Raw genomic sequence first — 6000 nt, forward strand, 5'->3', positions numbered from 1 at the left:
GTCCTTCGCTCCTTGATTGATGAGTGGAGATGATTACTGATTAAAAATGTTTTTAATGCTTAATTGTAACCATCTGCAAGTCATGAACATATGCATAACCGAAAATGATAAAATCTTTTAGTAAAGAAAAAAAAAATTTATAATCTCCTATTTTTTTCATTAAACTTCTTATTTAACCAAATTAGTCGTTTTACACTTTAGGTTTACCTAAATAAAACGTATAGTTTTTGGACCAAAAAATTGCATTTTTTTTAATTAAGTGCCGACAAGGGTACTTTTATATTAGCTGAGTGACCCCAAAAAGAATTTTTTTTTTTTTTTTACTATTAGTTCAGTTAACCATTTTGACTAAATAAAAAATTTTAGTAACCAAGTTAGAAAATTTTCAATAATTTAATGACTATTTTTTTTATCACTTATTCTTCCGCACTTTTTGCCTTTTATCAGGTGTTCTAATGCTTCTTATATCAGTCAAGACCTTTCTAATGCTTATCCTCTAACCATAGTCCCTATATTTCAATGATTATTGGAGGTGAAAATAGCAGTAATTGATCTCTAGACTGACTAACTGACATCTCCAAAACATAATAATGTACAAGAATTTGGTATTGTTATGCTAGGTGACCAAAAAAAAAAGAGACAAAAGTACATTTGACAAGTTTTCAATTACTTTGGGATGGTCAATGCATGACTAGGTTCCCTACAGCACTGAAATTGGAAACTACCATACAATGCAGGGGAAATCAAAACAGAATAGTTCTCAACTTTTTGCTTCCATGTCCTAAAAAAAAAAAAAATCAAGATTTGTTCTTTTCTTCTTGGTTTATATTCGATTTCTGCAGCCACTTCTGATGCTCATCCTTCAAGTGCAAAGCATTGTCTCGTACTTATATTGCCATTATGTCTTCTGGAAAATTAACATATTACCTTCGCCTTCTTGTTGATTACCAAGTTAAAACCAAAGATCTGCTGCTGGGGTTTGGACAAGTGTCTTCTCAGTTCTGCACAAGAAAAAGCAATAAAGGGAATTTGAACCTGCTTCAGAATTACAAAGCTGCATTTCTTTTTGGTGGGGCTCACTAGTACAGGCATAGGACAGGACACCTAATGTAAGATTTCAGATGGAAGCTCCTGGCATATCTACCCACAAGGCAAAGCCATCGGAAGTCTTCTACAGGCCTCGAAAACTTGATAGTATCACTCATTTATTGTCCACCCTTCCTGGTAGTGACTAAAGCCGTCTAAGTGGATTGTATTTTATTGTACTTACACTGCTCATGGTTCTGTCCTACAAATTAACATATCATTTCTACCTTGATCACTTAGTGTTGATCACTCGTTCGACTTCCAAATTGGAAAACTGAAGATCATCAGCTGCAATTCTTTGCATGTTTTAAAGTGTTAATGACACTACATTTTCTGTGTGGAAGGTAAGAATGCCACTATAAACATATGACAATGTACCAACTACATACCGACGGCTTTACAAAAACAAAGAAACGAAGAAGACAGTAATTGATATTTTGCTATCAAAGCAAGATGCAGAACCAGAATCTCTTCCTGATTAGATAATGAAAGCAATTATGCTGGCATGACTAGCTTCCCTCTCACTTCTTTTGGATATGAACACTTAGCATGATGCAAAATTGGAAGAAATATTTAAGCAGCATCATTCTGATGCACAAATATTAACCTTCTTCTAATCAAAACACTTATTAACACATGCATATCTAGCATAATTCATAGTAGTAGTAAATAAAGTCTGATCTGTGAACTCAACAATATTGCTTCTCCATTTAGCAGAGTGCCTATGTAATTTCAGAAAGGAAAATGGAAAAGCCAAGTCACATGAGAAGAAAATTATTGGGGTGCCTTTGGGAAGCAAAATGGTGAATTTAAACTTGCACTTTTCAGACATTGATTGCAGCTGGGACTGAAAGCACAGCAACTACTTTGGAGTAGCAATGTCTCTTCTCCTTAGGACCTTAGCCATCCAGAAGCCATGAAGAAAGCAATAGCTGAGGTTGAAAGACGTGATTGGACAAGCTTAAGAAAAAGACATCCCAAATCTGAATTTGTCTGAATTGACATTATCACCGAAGCACTAAATTACATCCTCTTGCTCTTCTTGTGCCACACCAGTCAGCTCAAGATTGTAATCTCTGTGGATATGAGGTACCAAAAGGCACGATGTTTTTCACCAATGTATGGACCATCGAAAGAGATCCAAAACTGTGGGATGAGCCAGAAAAATTCAAGCCAGAAAGATTCAATGGAAAGGGAGTTGAAAGGGGACAATTCAATCGAAGATCTAGTAAAGCTAAAAAAGTACTGTCACTTAAGTTTGTTGTATCGAAGAATGATTTGTTAATTGCCTGAGCACATCTTCAACAACTACGTAGTTCCTCCATTCTCACTGGCTTATCATATGTAAAAGATGAACTTATTTTATAGGGGTAACATCTTTCAAATGGAAGAATCACCAGAAAGGGGCAACTAGCCAACCAAAAATGTCTCACAATCTCGAAACTAACTTATCATTCATATGATTAGGCTCTCGTCCTTCCATTTGTTGCTCTTAGGAGAGAAAATGAAGAATGTGAAGATACATGGAGTTCTATGACAAATACAAGAATCAGTAGATAACTTTGTTACTGCCAAAAGAGACTACAATATTCTGCTTTTGATGCAAGATGGACCCTTTTCTGAGAGAGGCATCAATTTTCTTTTTCTAATTACTCGAATTACGTCAACAAATTGAATTCCTTTTTTCTCTCTCTAATTTTTTCGTGGAAATCTGCTTATTATATTTAAAAAAATATGGGTTTGAAGTCATGACTGCAAGATTTTGAATCTAAGCAACAAAAATAGAGAAATTTAAAAAATAACTTGTTTTTCTTTTGGCGTTTAATTAAGATTCTCTTGTTCCCCCTTCCCAAATGAAGAACTTGCATACTGTATCCAACAACACTCACAAGACCTTACACGAAATTGTCACATAAACATACACCAAGATTTTCACTTTTCTTATCCTCTTTTCCTTTGACTTAAACTTATTATCTTGGAAAGTTTTACACTTTTTTGAAGTCACATAAACATACACCAAGTTTCTCACTTTTCTTATCCTCTTTTCATTTGATCGACACCGAGATTTACACTTTTCTTATCCTCTTTTCATTTGACTTAAATGACTTAAACGATCAGAGCATTTGTGCAAAATAAACTCTACAGGATTCATTCCTTCAAAAGCAACATAAAAAGTCACAGATATTTTCCAGCTTATTATTCTGGACACCCTTAACTTGAATGTGCGTACTTATGGCTCTTTCACGTGAAGATCTTCTACTGAATAAACTTGGTCTTATTTTGGCTAAATAAATTGTTTCTTATTTTGGAAAAGTTGCTATTAATGACACAAACATAAGATCCAACTGTGAGGATTGAGGCTTCAGATTCATCTGATTTGAGAATTAAAGGTCAAGGTCTAGAATTAAAGACCTAGTAACAAACAACTAAAAAGTTCTTTCATCATGGAATACATTAATATTTAGAGACAGCCTTTGAAGTTTTAGATTAGAAAGCTATGGAACGTTAATGATTTGCACTTAACCAAAACTTTAGCAAAAATAATTATAATAATTCTTACGGTCACAGAAACGTATCCATTCTTCCAGGGACAATATAAAAAATGAGAGAAAAAATAAAACAAGAAAGAGAAAATAGATAACAAAAACGCTTTCTTTCCAAACATCACAGAAAACAAAATGAAAAAAAAAATAAAAATAAGAGAGAGACAGGGAGAAAAAGGAAAAAAGGGCTTCCTATTACTAAAAGTGAAGAGTGAAACCAAGAAAATGCCAAACTTTTGTATCTTAAAAAGATTGTGTCACAGTCTTGGATAATTATCCTCGTTACTGAGAAATAAAGGATAGCATATATCACTAGAATGGCCAAATTTAGAAGCTAGCTAGTGGCTCCACCAAAATTATATAACCAACCAAGTCCTTGTAATCTTTGTGATAATCTTTGAGAGATAGCAGTAGAACAACACAAGATGATCCATTAGATAGAGATAGCACTAAGTTATTTATAATACTAGCAAACCTACCAAAGTAAAACAGTAACTTATTTATAATACTAGTAAACTTACCGAAATATGCACAAGAATTTAGAACCTCCAATCATCTCCATCTCCATGGTTCCCTTCCCCTCATTCCTTCGGGTTTTTTGAGGCACATAGGGCAAGCAGCAAACCCCTAGAGGTAAGACAAGACCAAGATAATGCAACAAAGGTCCAGAACCAAGAGCCAAAACCAAAGCTAAGATAAGCTCGCAGACCCCACAAGAAATGAGAACAAAAACAGACCCAAGTCAGTTTTTGTCTCCAGCAGCCTCTCCCCCAACATGACGGTAATGGCAACAAAGTAGAAGAAGAAGGCTCCCGCCAGAGATGTTTCGTTCAGCCCAGAGAGTATGGCTGAACCGAGATAGAGGACACAATTTATGGTAGATCGGCCAAGGATACTAAATTTGAGGTGCAGTACCCTATACGCCTGAATCTTTTCATAATTGTGAAGGAGAAAAAACTCAAACGTGAGAATGACAACACCTGAAACTCTGGAGACGAAATTTACCGTCATGGATGCTGCTCACGAAGGTCGGAGTGGGCAAAACACATAATAGCAGCAACAGAGGACACGACCACGGGGAACCACCAAAGTTCCCTGTAGGTGGTGAAATAAATTTTAGAGAATAATTTGCAACCAACCACAGCCATGATAAGAGTGAAGATGCTGAAGACTGAAATACAAACTGTAGTAGTAGTGGTGGCTAGGGACGGAGGGGCAGCAGTGGTTAGGTTTTAGGTGTTTTACAGGAGTGAGATTCCCATGCAATTATCTAATTTAATTTTATTATAATATTAATTCGAACAAATCTCTGTAGTCAAATGAGTGTGGACGCCTATTAAACAACAAAGTTTGTATCGTATCGTATCGTATCATATTGTATTGTACTGTATTATTTGAGTGCAAGCGTTCTAGTCTTTAGGAACCAATTTAATTTAGGAATTGTACAAAAAATTAACTTAATTTTGTACAGAATTAGGGCAGGCATATATCTTTGAAATCTAATTTCTTTTGTGTTCCATATATATTTTTAGTCAGGATATATAGTATGAGCTTTAGGGGAAAAAATAATTTGACTATTGACTGAGTATAAGATGTTGTTCAATATTTTATTTACTGTTGCGGTGCAATTGCAAGTCCAAGTGGTCGGTTCAAATCACACTGGGATCTCTCAATTATACAAAACAAAAAAGTGATACGTGCACCTCTTACGAGAAATATAGAAAGTTTACTTTGGGCTGCATCATCTCATCCTCAACAGTAAAAAAAATATAAATATATAAATCCTTACTATACTAAAAGTGCCAGTTGAGGTTCTACAGTGCTCATGGGCCGGTTATCCGGTAATTTTGAGCAACTTCAGTGGCATTTCATAGGCAGATAGACTGGTTATGCTGTAAATTTCGACAATTCCAGTGGTATTTCATAGGCATTTGTTTGGGCTTGCCCTCTTGCTCCTGAGTTCAGACGCTAGAATTCTTTCCCCTCTCCCTCCAGTGGTATTTTTTAGGAAGCATATATGTGCCATATATAAAACTTGATGTCCTTTACGGTGTTGCATTGTTAGTTCTTTCTTCCTTTTTTTTTATTTTTTTTCCTTTATTATAAAGGATAAAATGGATTTATTCTGTAACAAAATAATAAAACAACACAATTTTACCATAATTTCGAATCTTCCCATATTTTTACTTTCAATTTCTCCATGTTTATCTACTATATTTGACACACATTTCCTCAATTTTTCTTTATTAACATCACCCAAATTAAGTCCATGCACTTGTTTCTCCTATAATACTTCACTTTTATAAGAGAATTATTATTACAAATATTTTTATTCTAATTAGTTATATACACATTTGAGTGCGCCTTAATC

The sequence above is a fragment of the Coffea arabica genome, chromosome 1c (assembly GCF_036785885.1).
Source record: "Coffea arabica cultivar ET-39 chromosome 1c, Coffea Arabica ET-39 HiFi, whole genome shotgun sequence".
Lineage (NCBI taxonomy): Eukaryota > Viridiplantae > Streptophyta > Magnoliopsida > Gentianales > Rubiaceae > Coffea > Coffea arabica.